Source organism: Microtus pennsylvanicus, chromosome 1 (assembly GCF_037038515.1).
Source record: "Microtus pennsylvanicus isolate mMicPen1 chromosome 1, mMicPen1.hap1, whole genome shotgun sequence".
NCBI lineage: Eukaryota > Metazoa > Chordata > Mammalia > Rodentia > Cricetidae > Microtus > Microtus pennsylvanicus.
Window position 1 is genome coordinate 119,756,996 of NC_134579.1, and position 14,899 is coordinate 119,771,894.

Consider the following 14,899-nt stretch of genomic DNA (forward strand, 5'->3'; position numbering starts at 1 on the left):
GCCCCTTCACACGAGGGCAGAGAACACGGGAATTGTCTTCTTGTCTGAAGGTCACTGTGCGCTGTTAGAACTCTGATCTCTCTAGCTTTGAACTCCACTTTCCACAGTGGGCTCCTGGCTCTGAACAGAATGAAGATCCCTCCCCCAGGTGCAGCTAATGAAGGGAACTCAAGGCCCTTCTCCCTCTGGCTTTCATGCCCAATAAATCACTCTGACAAGGGCTTGTTATTGCTTAACTCCCTACATTGTTTGGCAGTCCCTGGAGGGAGGGGGCATCATTTTTTTTTTAAACCTGCAATTGCTTCAGGAATGGAAATACTTTTGTGTGTGAATTAATAATCATCAAATAGGTCAAGTAAACATTCCATAATTAGCAGGTGTGGACAATTTGTCAATTCAGGCTTCAGAGTGCAATTATCATTCAAGTGACTCTGAGACCCAGCAGCAGAACTGTCCCTAAAGATCCCATTACTCTCAGATCAGGGGTAGGATTGGGGGTATGAATCTATTTTTCACTTTTATGTGAACAACAGTGCCCCCTTGTCAGAGCCGGGTGAGAACTAACATCTCACCCCCTCCAGAACCTCAAACTTGAACCTGGTATGTGGACAACCTGGATCCCAAAGACATCAGACAGGTCTGGGTAAATTGTGGAAGTAAGCGAAGGAGGAGGTGGGTGGAGCAAGGGAGAAGGTGGGTGGAGCAAAGGAGAAGATGGGTGGAGCAAAGAAGAAGGTAGGTGGAGCAAAGGAGAAGGTGGGTGGAGCAAAGGAGAAGGTGGGTGGAGTGAAGAAGGTGGGGTGGAGTGAAGAAGGTGAGTGAAGCAAGGAGAAGGTAGGTGGAGCAAAGGAGGAGGTGGGTGGAGCAAGGGAGAAGGTGGGTGGAGCAAAAGAGAAGATGGGTAGAGCAAGGGAGAAGGTGGGTGGAGCAAAAGAGAAGGTGGGTGGAGTGAAGAAGTAGGTGGGTGGAGCAAGGGAGAAGGTGGGTGGAGTGAAGAAGAAGGTGGTTGGTTGTTGGCTATTGTGCTCTTCCCGACTATAGTCACGTGACTTTCTAGTCATGTCACATAGATAAGTCAATGACAGACCAAAGGAACACTTTGTCTTTCCATCAGTGAGCCAGTGAGGTCACAAGGTTCCTTACAGAAGCCTGGGGAGGGTCTGCTCAGTGACAGAAGAGCCCATGACTGCATCCCTGAAGCCTACTGCACAACTTGCAGGCAGTTCCACCGTAGAGTCTCCTTGCTCCCCAGCTGTGGATTCAGGGAGGGGTCCGAGTCACGTCAGTTTCCAGATCCTCCCTATCTTCCGGGAGGCGTGTTTCAGTCCAGGGTAAAGAGTCACAGCGTCACCCTCCAGTCAACTGGAAGTGGTATTGAGTTATCACCCCCATTTTACAGATGAAAAGTTGAGGCTGGAGAACATCTCACTGTGGTAGGAAGACCCTCCCCCCAATAACAGCATATATGGAGGGCAGAGGATGAATTTTAGGGGTCAGTTCTCTTCTTCCTCCACATGGGGCCCAGGAATCAAACTGAGGTCAGACTTAGTGGTGAGTGCCTCTACCCATAGGACCATTTTGCCGGCCCACATCTGCTTGCTCACATCTCTTTACAGAGCAGAGAAACTTTACCGCTGTGATTAATGAAGAATCTTGCGGGGTACAGGGAATGCATGAATCTTCTGAGGCTGGATGGAGGGCTGACAGAGAGATCCTGAGAGATGCTTGTCGGGGCATGGGAGAGGAAGGGTCAGAACCGAGGGGATGGGTGGCCTTTCATGCTAGACGGGCAAGGATACAATCTCTCCTCAGACCTTCTAGAAGGAGCGTAGCCTGTTGGCACCTTGGTGCTTTTAGTAAGACCGTTCTGAACTTCTGACAACTAAGGTGTCACAGTGATAGCTGGAGGCAGAGCGAAACCAACTACATCAGTGTTCGTTACACAGCAGCCGAGGACGCACACACCTGCCGTTGGTCCTGACTGGGGAGTGGCGCGACTCACATTTTCTTCAGAAGATAGATGCCTCTTCTGCCCCTTCCTACTCGCTATTTTCCAGTATCTCAAGAGAGGGTCTGCCTGTGAAGCCCAGACTGGCCTCTCATGTGTGTCCTGAGTGACAGGTGTGACCCCCCATGCCCAGACTCTCGCCTTGTTGTAAGAGGCCCGTTTCCACAATGAGAGGCCCAGATGTGCATGGGAAAACACACTGAAGAAACCCCACAAGAGGCACCCGAATATATCAGCATTACATTAGGGAATGAGGTGGTTTGCCAAGAGCCGGCCTTGAATTCCCTCTGTAGCTCGGGGAGATCATCCTGCCTCGGCATCCCAAGCAGCTGGATGATGGAGCTGGACCACCAGGCCCTGTGCCCACCAGGGATCACTACAGGCACTGGATGTCCCTCCTCTTCTCACTGGATGCTTTTCCTTGATTTTGCTCATATATCCACCTCCGTAGCAAACATCAAAGGAAAGAGATCTGGGTTCAAATTTTTACTTTTTCATCTTGGTTGGGTTTGAGTCCTAACCTAGCATGCATGAGGAAAAAACCTGAAATGAACACCTTGACAATGCTGCAGCATGCATGGGCAGCCCGTAGATGGAGATTCTGTTGAACTTGTCCATATTGGGTGTCATGGTCTAAGTTGATGAGGACGACTGACCAGGTCTCTTCCTCAAGAGGGCACCAGATCTCATTACTGACGGTTGTGAGCCACTATGTGGTTGCTGGGAATTGAACTCAGAACCTTTGAAAGAGCAGGCAGTGCTCTTAACTGTTGAGCCATCTCTCCAGTCCAACATGCATGAGGCCCAAGATTCAATTCCCAGGAACCTCACCCCCTCAAGAAAACATTTGTCTCCGAATTCTGAAGGCTGGGACATCCAGGAGCTGTCATTCGCAGCTGTGAGCCTCTGGCAAAGGCGCCTGCCTTACAACATGGCAGAGGGTGTGCCATGGAGAGATGGATCACACAGGCAAGCTTGGGGCTCTTTCCCTCTTCTTAGGAAGCCACTGATCCCATCACATGGCCTTTTGTCACCCTAGTTACTGCCACTGTCAGTCAGCTTTCATTTACTATGACAAATGTCTGGGATAAAACCTCCCCATCCATCACGGGTCAGTCCTGTTCCTCATGGCATGGTGGCATGTGGTGGTGGGAGCCTGCAACAGAGCGGAGAGTACTTGCTTCCCAGAAAGCAAAGGAGAGGAAGAAACTGGGGCTGCATCATCTCCATGGAGACCCACCTCCTAGCCCATCCTTTAACACGTAGGTCTTTGGGAAGAGAGACATTTAATGTCCAAACTATAGCCTTTCCGGAGCCCCGCCTCTGAAGAATGCGATTCCCGTATTTGGACTTTTGGGGTACATATGTTGTGGCTGTGATGGGCCCATCCAAGTGTGGCACCGTGACTCCCCCATCAGGCCACCCTTAGGGCTAGTAGTTCAGGGTGAAGTTATGTGGACCGTGACATTTGCATTTCTGAACTCTACACACGGTTGGTTCTGCCCCATTCTGTGATTTTTATCAGTTAAAGAGGTTTAATTATTTGTGAGCCTAGAGGGAATCTTTTAAAGACACATTTGTTCTTTATCTCCGGGCTCCGGGGCACAACATTCTAAAAATAGCTTTTGAAACTTAGTACTTGGGAAGCTGGGGCCTCAGTGGCAGTGGGGAGCTGAGGGGGTGGCTGTTGGGAGCTTGCTTACGTAGAATTCCTCTGGGTTGAGTTAGTGCCGACTTTGTGCCAGGCCGAGATCTTAGGAACAGACAGGAGGTTCCAGGATGTGACCTCTGACCTCCAGGGGTGGGTGGTTCGATTGCAGGTGCGGCAGGTTGGCCACTCAGAAGCAAGTGGCTTTGGGCTATTCGGGGTGGTCATAGGAACTGTGAGACTACACGGGGCACCTTCTTTGGAGTAAATCCTCATGACAGTGGCCTGCAGGTCTTCTTGATCCAGTCCCTTGACTCACCCCAGTGTGTGTTCTGGGCCATGAGCTCCCAGGTTCTTCTCCAGCCTGCCACATCCTTGGACATGTTGGCTCCGGGCTGGACACTTGTTCTTCCTTCTTTGCCTAATTAACTGTTGCTCACCCTCTAGTCTCAGCTCCCAGGGATCTTCCCAGGCAGACGGGCTGGTCTCCACTTCCACTCAGTGACACTGTGACTAACTAATTAATGTGGGATTTCCCACTTTCTGTTACCTCCTCTGGGTCTGCCTGAGACAGCCTCTGTCCAACAGAAAGATTATGACTCTACTTATGTCATTTTAGATGTTCTAATGGTTATATTAAAAATAACCCTAACTGACAAGTATTCTTGTGGCCATAAAAATACACCACAAAACGTTTCATTTTAACCATGTTGAGTGACTTCAGTAGTATGAAGTGCAGAAGTGCAGTCACATTGAAATCTCCCTGGAAATTTCCCATCAACAAAAACTTTAATCTCTTTTACAAGTTTTCATGTAGCCCAGGCTGGCCTCCAACTGACTATATAGCTGAGGCTACCCACGAACTTCTGATCCTCCTGCCTCTGCCTGCTAAGCCCTGGGATTCCAGGTGTGTGTCACCACACCCAGCACAAACCCAGTCCCTGCCCCAGCCCTAGCCCTGCTCCTAGGCAGAACAAGGTCCATTTTATGTGTTTGACTGTCCCATATGCTTGGCACAAGCAAGGCTTTATAATATGTGTTATATGTGTTTGAACCTTCAGTCTTTCCTAAACATGCTTTTTTAAAAAAAAGAAATTTATTATTATCATTTTGCTGGGGGAGTATGGGGGAGCATGTACCCCATGACTCATGTGTGGAGTTGGTTTTCCCCTCCCTCTTTTATGTAGGTTCCAGGCTTTTGCAGCAAGCACCTTTACCCCCTGAACCATTTTGCTGGCCCAGCCTGCTTTCTTTTAGTCATCTGTGTTGTGATGGATGCCAGAATTTTCTTCCTTTCTGGTGTGTGTGTGTGTGTGTGTGTGTGTGTGTGTGTGTGTGTGTAAGGCAAGGGATCAACCTCTGGGATTCAGACTCAGATCTGTGGCTCTACTGGACTCTGTGCCCCCAAAAGAGCTTATCTAGGTAGGGGCTGATTCTAGATGTTCAACGGCCTGCTGTTGATGAAACGGTTAGACATAGTCAGGCCAGTTAAAATGTATCCAACACTCTCTGCTTGGGGCTGTCTCCGCGCCTTTCTGGCTCTGGGCAGAGACAGTGCGGATAAACTCAAACACACCAAACTCCCGGCACATAGGGCTGGGAACACATTGCTGGGCTGTCTGTGGAGGGAAACTGAGCCACCAGGGCAGGTGGTGGCCCTGCTGAAGCTGCACGGCAGGGAGCTGGGAGACAAAGGGGTTTGGAAAGCCTCTTCCTGTCACTCATATAGAGATAAAAATAGTGAGCCCGGAGGCACCCAGGGCCATGCAATGTTGCCTTCAGCTCTCAGGAATCCACAGACACAAGCAGTTGGAGAAATAATATAATGTGTGCCACTCAAGGGAGGCTGAGTACTAGGATGATGGAATGTTCTGGAATTAGTCTCATCTCAGAGGTCAGCCTTTCCCAGTCTGGCTCTTCCGGCCGTGGGTTTTCTTCAGTGGTTCTCATGGGTGCTGTGCTGGGCGGGGACCCCTTGCTTATGCCTTCACATCCCTGCTTAGAGGCCTGTGTGGCGGCCTGCCTGGGAGTGCTGGATGTGGAGAGAGGAACAGCTATGTTTAGGATGCAAAGCATCAAAATACAGGCCCCATTCTACCATCTCCAGCCCCTAGACCTCCGGGTGTCAAGGCTGGCCACCCGGGAAGTGTCTGCCGTGAATGAGTGGAATTCTGACTAGGGTAAGGTCTTCTCCACCTGCTTTCTTCCTAAATTAAAAAAATGGGCTACATGGGTGCCCTCCCCCCGCTTACAGTTTCGTGTTCTGCAGTTTCAGTGACAAAAATGTTCATTGGAAAAATCCTCACACCAGTCACATGTTTGAAGCTGCACACTGTTTTGAGTAGTGTGGGAACGCCTGTAGCCTTCCTGCTCTGCCTTTCCGGGATGAGCAACATTCCTCCGTGTGACAGATCCACATTGCGTCCGCTACCCAACCCTTGTCGTTTAGATGCTCTCTTGGTTATCTGGTCGGCTCTTGGAGTGTCTATGCTGCACACACAACCCTCCTGAAAGTCATTTACGGATCCTCTGTTGGAGTGCCCATGATGTGTGCACGACTCTCCCATTCGTTATTTGGATGCCGTCTTGGTTATCCAGTCGGTTGTGGGGTTGTCCCAGCGCTTTCATTCTGAATGAGATTACCCCCAAGCATAAGTGATGCTGGCTCATGGCTTCACAGAGAAGCCATGAAGCACTTGAGTGGAAAGACAGACAGTTTGTCAGTGGAAGGGAAGAGAAGAACTCACAGTGGAGTTTGCTGGGCAGGACAGAACAGTCTCCCTGTGAAGCAGTGACGGAGGAGGAAGTCTCGGTCACTGTTGCTGCTCTTCCTGTATTGCCAGGCTATGGCCATGGATCAAGGAAGTCCTTGCTGACCTTCTGTGTGGGTCTGTGAGTGTCAGCATCCCCACTACAGTGTGACAACCAATGGCGGCAGCATGGTGACAACCTGAACCTGCGTCTCTTTCAAATCAGCCATTTGGAGTGAGTCTCAAGTACATATTGAAACAAGATCTGACTTACACATCGAGAAAAAGAAGTCTGAATTATATGCAAATAAATAAATATAAGTGAGTGCTAATTGCGGCCCTGGGTGGCAGGCCCTGGGCAGGTGGAAGTAGGGGTGTTAGTCCAGATGACTCATCTCGAGAAAGGTTCCAGCCAGCAAGACAGATGATACACACACCTACAGTCAATTCTCATGCTTTGTGGATGCCACAGGCTTGAACTTACAAACTTTCTGAAATGTGTTTGTCATCCCAAATTGAGAGTTCCACATGTTGGGTGTCAGAACATTACAGTCTTCTGATGCATTTGTTCCCAGCTGGGGTGGAGCCAGGCCACACCCCACTACTCCATTCTGTAGCTCTTAGCATCTATGTGATGGTTCATTCGTAATGACTGCCCACCTGACAGGGGATGGTAGCTGAGGTGGGAAGTATGGATGGCGCCACTCTTGGGTTGGGGCCCTGGACTGAACACAAAGGAAAAAGGGGAGCTGAACCCCAGCGTTCACCTCTCTCGGCTCCCTGACTGAGGGTGGGAGTGGTAAGTGCACACTCTGCCACCGTGCCTTTCCCATGGGTGAGGGGGAGAAGGATGCCTGGGAATGGGTAAGGATGGGTGGGGTGGGTGGAACTAGGTGGGAATGAAGGGGATGGATGAGGACGGATGGACCAAGTCTTTTCTAGATGGGGAGGAGCTTCTGGAGCACTGGTTCTCAATCTGTGGTTGTGAACCCTTGGAAAGCCTCCATCTCTAAAATATGGGTATTCCTAACAGGAGCAAAATGACAGTTATAAAGTAGCAGTGAAATGAATTTTATGGTTGGGGTCACCACAATGTGAGGGATTGTGTTAAAGAGATTAGGAAGGCTGAGGCTCAGTTCCCCTGTCTGATGACACACATCTTGGGTCTCTAACATAAGATCCAGATTTCCAGCAGTGGCAACACACTAAAGCCCGTGTGAGTAGGTTCCAATTTTGGATATGTAATCCTGGGGGCTGAGAGGATTGACTGTGACATGGTGGATAATGTGTCACAGCCAAGAAACAGGCTCTGCCATCAGACCCCTGGAACTGAGTGGAATCTCAGCCTCAGATAAGGGACTCGACTATTCTCAGAGCTTTAATTTCCTTACCAATCCCCCAAGATTATAACGAGAGTGTAATAAAGTGAGGCGGGAGGGGCAGAGGAGGCAGGGAGGAGCCTGGACCAGAGTTGAGGCCCAGTGTCTGCTGCGGTGCTCACCGCTAAACACACTGTGCGAAATACCCTCCAGGTGGAGAGGATGATGGTGGTGGTGATGATGTTGATAATATGCTGATGATGGAGGTGATGGTGGTGATGATAGCAGTGATGGAGGTGATAATGGTGGTGATGGTGATGTTGATGGTTGTGATGATGATGGAGGTGATGGTGGTGATGGTGGTGATGGTGGTGATAATGGTGGTGATGATGGTGGTGATGATGGTGATAATATGCTGATGATGGAGGTGATGGTGGTGATGATAGCAGTGATGGAGGTGATAGTGGTGGTGATGATGGTGGTAACAGGGAAAATGAGAACCACTGCATGAGGCTGGTGGCAATGAAGAATGGCGCAGCCAATCAGGAACATGGTATACTGGTTTCTAGGGTGGTTAAAGAGAGTTACCACCTGGTCCAGTGATTCTGTTCCTACTTTATGCTCAAGCACATCAAACAGGTAACTGTGCAAATACTGGTTCAAACATGTTCCTCACAACACAGAAAGTCAACACAGTGTGCTGTGTCCATTGGCCGCTGAGTAGAGAAACAAGATGGGATACCCATGTTGACCTTAGTCATGAGAAGGAAGCTCTGGCCATGTCTGTCTGTTTTCTGGGAATGATTGGATCTGAGGGCTTTGTCCTCACAGCTGATCTCAACCACTGTTGGATCCTGAATCAGAACAGGCTGAGGTACCCATGGAGCTGTGGAAGATGGGGCCTCATTGGAGGAAGAGGGTCACTAGGAGGTGCCCTGAAAGATGCACCTCAACCCTAGCTTCTTCCTGTCCCTTCTCCCTGGCTGTTGTGCCTTGTCCCCTGCTCTGGCTGCCATGAGGTCTCCTGTTGAATCTATAGTTTAATGTTAGTTGAGTCTGGCTCTCCAGTTTGCTCAGAAAATCTCATGTCTCTGCCTCCCCAGTGCTGGGATGACAGTGGGGCGGCCACACCCAGTCAGCTTTGAGGTGAATTCTGCAATCAGATCCTGAGCTGGTTAATTTTAGTCAAGTTGGCACAAAGTGGAGTCACCTGGGGGGAGAGACCTTCAGCTGAGTAGTTGCCTTCATTAGGGTGGCCCGTGAGCATGTCTGTGGAAGCATTTTCATAACTAATGAGTGATGTGTTAGGGTCCAGGTCATTGTGGGCAATGGCACTCCTGGGCAGTGACCCTAGGCCGGTGGTTCACCCTTCCTAACGCTGTGACCCTTTAATACAGTTCCTCATGTTGTGGTGACCCCAACCACAAAATTATTTTGTTGCTACCTCATAACTGCAATTTTGCTACTGCTATGAATTGTAATGTAAATATCTGATATGTGACTCTCCCAAAGTAGTTGGAACCCTCAGGTTGAGAGCCACTGTCCTAGGTGGTGTAAAGAGCAGGCTGAACCAGCCGGGGGGAGCTAGCCAACAGCAGCATTTTTTCACTGCTTCTGCTTCCGCTCCTGCCTCCAGGTTCCTGCCTTGAGTTCTTGTCCTGACTTCTTTAGTGGCGGACTGTGATGGGGACATGAAAGCCAAATCGGCCCTTTCCTCCCCTCGTTGGTTGTGGTGTTGATCACGGAAACTAAAAGCTAGCCAGGACAGGGGCTGGTGTTTGTGGGGCAAGCACCCTACCTGCTGACGTATCTCTGTAACCCCGGAGAATAATTTTGCAGAGCATTTTTAGTGCACCGTGTCTGCACTGCAGCTGGTCACGTGGGGCCAGACATGGAGTTTTCCACTTGGTGCTTCGTGGTGGCACCAGAATCATTCTGGACTTTGAAGTCTTTTAGATTTTTGGACCAGAAATTAGGGCTGCTTAACTCATAATCATGGTAGCCGCCATTTCTATTCTTTAACTTCCTCTGAGTCTGGGAAAGATTTTCAAGCTGCATCTACAGATCCTGCTTCCCACCTGAAAGTCAGAATGATTTAAACAGCCAGCACTTTGAAATATTCAGGGGACTTCTGAGCCCCAGTCGACAATCCTGGAATGATGCCGTATGTGACGCTGACTCTGGAAGGCAGACAACCTTCTGAGCCATGCGTTTCCCTGTTTATATGGTTTCAATGGGACGGGACAATGAAGTCCGACGCTTGCCTAGACTTTCTGAAATCATTTTCTCCCTCTCGGATGGCTTTTATTCCTTCCAGTCCCTTATCAGAGAATGTCAAAAGAAAAAAAAAACCACCCTGAAAAGCCTTGAAATGGCTTCAATCAGTCTTCAGACCTTTCATTTTCTAAAATCTATCCCCTTCTCCCCGCCCATCTCAAGACTTGAAATAAAATGATTTTTCCAGAAACGAATGACAGGCGGCAAGGGTGACGATTAATAACCCTGGAGCCCATGCCGCCACACCTTCCCTATTTAAAGTGAAAAATTACCTATTTTCCCCCCTAGGCTTTATTAAAAAGAGGCTCTAAAGGGCGGCAGCTGATAGTATGCGGCCCTTCATCGCCCTGCTTCTGAAGCCTGCGTGCTTCGGAGTCGACGCTGCTGGCTGAGTGGCTTGGGTGATGAACGGAGACTGTGCACTCCTCGGGCCCCACACTTGTGACTTTGAGCCCCTGCATGTGCCTGGGAAGGGAATGTGGTGGGGTGGTGGGCTTTCTTCTTTCTTAACCTTTTACTCTGAAGAAATCCCTCAAGAGAACGCAGTGGAGTGTCTGTCTGTCTGTCGTCAGTCTTTGGAGGAACAGCGGGCTGTGGGAAGCATTGGGTCCCCGCCCAGCAGCAGGATACCGTGTGGTGAGTGGGGAAAGATCTCCATCTACGGAGGGATTCCGATCAAGTCCTACACTCATCCCAACCTTGACTGAATAGGTCAGTGACCCCTACCCTCCTTACAGTGAGAAAGAGCTACTAATCCCCTAACAGCTACAATCTCCCAAGTATTCTTTTCATTCCTATCTTTTTTTTTCATTTTTTCTAATTATGTATTTGTGTCTGTGTGGGTTGTACACATGATTGCAGATGTCCTCGGGGGCCAGAAGAGGGCGCCAGATTCCCCTGGGGGCTGGAGTTACAGATGGTTGTGAGCCTCCCATGTGGGTGCTGGGAGCTGAACTTGTGTCCTTCCTAACAGCAATAACCTGTTTCGACCGTTCAGTCATCTCCCCAGACCCAGCTCCCACCCCTGTTTAAGACAAGAACTTTGCCACATAGCCAGGAATGACCTCGAACCCCTGATCCTCCTCCATGCGATTTCAGGTATACACTGTGTGGCAGGGTTTGTTTTTTTGCTTGTTTCTTTCTGAGACAGGAGCTGTCTATGTAGCCCTGACTGGACTGGAACTCACAGAGATCCACCTGCCTCTGTGCCATGATTAAAGGTGTGTGCCACCACGCCTGGCCTGCTATGCCAGTTTTGATGACTTTCCCTCAGTGTTTAGCACACATGGATCCTCCCCCTGGGGGTGTCGCTAGGGAGGTGGGCGCTCTAACAGATCAGCATACTAGCACAAGTCCACACACTCACAGACCCCAGGCTTTGGAGCCAACGAACAAAGTACAGGGTCCAACCTCTCTGGGGGTCGGACCCCTTCCTCCCCTGGATCTGGTGGGTGACTGTTAGTATTCTCACACCCCTTGGCTTGTTGCAGCACACCACCAGCCTCCTCCTCCTGCTTCACTCCGCTCCTGTGTTGTCTGTATTGGAACAATGTATCAGTGTGTAGTCCAGAGGATCTGGAACTTGTGATCTTCCTGCCTTGGCTCCCTGCCACCAAGCTTGTCTCCTCTCCTCTTTATACAACTACGGCCGATAAGGTCAGACCTTATCCAGCACGAGCTCGTCTCAATTCCATCTGCAAGGGCTTTACCTGCAAATAGAGTGTTGGGTAAAGATGCCAACCTGTGGCATTGCTGGGCCATTTCGCTTCCAGCTCTGCCCTGAGGTGAAAGCAAGGCCATATTGTCGCACCCTGAGGGTCTTTGTCTTCCAGTCTGCTCTGCCTTGTGCTGTCCACGTGTCAAGCAAGGGGAAATGTCCGCATGTCTGCGTGTGGATCTTTGCATTTGTCTAACACAGCTTTTATCTGAGAACCGAGTCCATGTTCATTACTGCGGGTTGTCTTTGAAACTGGCTCTGTTCTTTTTGATAAACTTCTGGACTTAAAAAATAGCCAACACAACAACAAAGCAGGCTTCCCAGCTCCCAGACCTCTGTCCCCACTGGTCCCTCAGCCTGGGGCACTATTCTTTACTGTTGGCATGATGACTCTTTTAGTTCTTGCCAGAGGACGTGTGGCCTCCTCGGGGGGCATTGTAATTGGACTTTTCATCTGGACTGTCAGCTCCCCAATAGAGACCTAGAGATTTATTATTAATTATGAAAGCTCGGCTGATATCTTAGGCTTGTTTCTAACTAGCCCTTTTAACTTAAATTAACCCGTGTCTTTTAAACTACATTCTTTATTTTATTTTATTTATTTATTATGTATACAATATTCTGTCTGTGTGTATGCCTGCAGGCCAGAAGAGGGCACGAGACCTCATTACAGATGGTTGTGAGCCACCATGTGGTTGCTGGGAATTGAACTCAGGACCTTTGGAAGAGCAGGCAATGCTCTTAACTGCTGAGCCATCTCTCCAGCCCCTAAACTACATTCGTTTACATGGCTCTGTTACCTTTACTCTGTATTGTCCATGCTGCTTGCTTTGTCTCTCCTGGTGTCTCTGCCTTTCCGCTTCCCATAGTCCTTTGTGCTTAGAAATCCTGCCTAGCTATTGGCCATTCAGTTTATTAAACCAATCAGAGTGACACATCTTCACAGTGTGCTGAAAGATTATTCCACAACAGGGCATCCTGAGGAAGCCTTCTCCATTTCTTTGTTCCCCTCTCTCCTCTGACTCTCCTTTTCCTTCCTTCCTTCCTTCCTTCCTTCCTTCCTTCCTTCCTTCCTTCCTTCCTTCCTTCCTTCCTTTCTCCCTCCCTCCCTTCCTTCCTCCCTTCCTTCCTCTCTCCCTCCCTTCCTTCCCCCTTCCTGTTTCTGTGGTGTTGGGGATCAAACCCAGGGCCTCAAACATCCTAGGCAAGAACACTACCACCGTGTCTCATCCCAACCCCCCAGTTTCTTAACTGAACTGTTTGCTTTTGTTTTGGTGATCCAGTACAGGGAGTTGCTGTGTCACTGGGGCTGACTGAAGATTGTCATTGGGGTATATGTGGATCCACATACAGTTGTAAGGAAATATCACAGGGGTACCTGAAAGGCTTCTCTCAGTTTCTCTTAATAGTCACATCTTGCTAAAATGATAGAATCACAGCCAGGGTATTGATACAGATACAGTGCAGTGATCTTGCCCAGATGTTTCCAGCGTTTTGTACATACATGCATGTGTGTTTGAGAATGAGGATGAATTCGGATCTGTATAATGTCCCACAGCTGGACACACGTGTCAAAATAATGAATGACATGCTTCTCTTGGGTTACTATTTTATAGCCACATCCACTTCCTCCCATCCCCTCATCCACCACCCCTGACATCTGCCAATCATGTCTAAGATGTTGTTCTCTGTGAGGTTGTGGAAATGGAGTCTGAGAGTGAGCCCTTTGGCGTTAGTTCACTTGTACTCCCTGGAGACCGCCTGAGCTCTGTGCGTGGGTACTCGGCTCCCTCAGATAGCAGTGCTGTGTCCTTGGTTTGTGTGGACCGTCTGCTGAGGCCTCCCTGTCACCAAATGTCACATGCTTTCCTCCCTTCAACCACGTGAAGGGCTTCCAGGCACGCATCTGCTCGTCCATCAAGTCTGTGTCCAAGTCGGAGTCACATGTTAAGATTGCTCCACAGGTGTGGTGGTTTGAATGTAATTGGCCCCCATCAGCTCATAGGGAGTGGCACTATCTGGAGGTGTGGCCTGGCTGAAGTAGGTGTGGCCTTGGAGGAAGTGTGTTACTGAGGGGGTGGGTTCCGAGGTCTCCTATGCTCAAGCTATGCCTAGTTCAGTTAGTGCTGCCTGAACAAGATGTAAAACTCCAGCAGCACATCTGCCTGCCTGCATAGCACCATGCCCCACCATGATGATAATGGACTGACCCTCTAAACTGTAAGCCACCCAACTAAATGCCTTTATAAGAGTTTCTGTGCTCATGGTGTCTCTTCACAGCAACAGAAACCCTGGCTAAGACGATAGGTGAGTGTTATCCTTGGTAATCTTTTAAAGCACCCTGACATGGTTGGATATTGGGACTCAGAAAAGTCGTGGCCTAATCACTCTGCTTTGTGAAGTCTTCGGGGTGTGGGCTTCATAGCCACGAAGCAGTGGAAGGCAAGGCTGTTAACTAGGGAGAAAGCAAGAAGGCAAACAAGGATACTTTGATTATGTTTGTGAGGGCCAAGTGGTACAATTATGAATGTGCCTGTAATGCAGCATACGTGTGTACTAACATGCATGTGGTATGATGAGTACATGGTACTGTGATATGACATAGTGAACATGAGCTCCGTGTGCATGCTCTGATGATGTGCACCTGATGGAACATTCCTATGCTATAATGTACTTATGGACCGTGTGTGTATGGGGTGAGGTGTACCTGATACATTGCTTTAATGTGGTGTGGTCTGATGTGTATATGATGTGGGCTGTGGTGCAGCATGTCTACCATAGAACATGTATGTTGTGTGAGATCCTTATGATATGAGGTATGTATGATGCAGTATACATGGAATGAGGTGTGTGCATACAATGAGGTGTTTGTGATGCATTGCATACATAGCATGGAGTATGTATGAAAACACAGTATATATGAAAACACACCCAAGATGGTCAACACTGTAAGGTACATTGAGGTGATATATACATGGTATAAGGAATGTAGGAGGTGTGTGCACATAGCATGAGATGTGTGTGGCCTTGGGAACATGGAGGCAACATGTGTATCATTTGCTTAATGCGCAGGTGCCATAGTGTGCACATTGTGTAGGGTACATATGTTGGAAGGTGCATTTGATGCAACATGGCACACCACACCTATGAGGTGGTCTCATGTAACGTGACCTGTATACC

General features: G+C 49.1%; 1 protein-coding gene across 3 annotated transcripts in view; it reads left to right on the top strand.

Annotated features, from left to right (window-relative positions):
- Ksr2 (kinase suppressor of ras 2) overlaps window positions 1-14,899 on the top strand; it is a 367,153-nt gene that overhangs the window by 127,135 nt on the left and 225,119 nt on the right. The gene's annotated exons all lie outside the window — the stretch shown is intronic.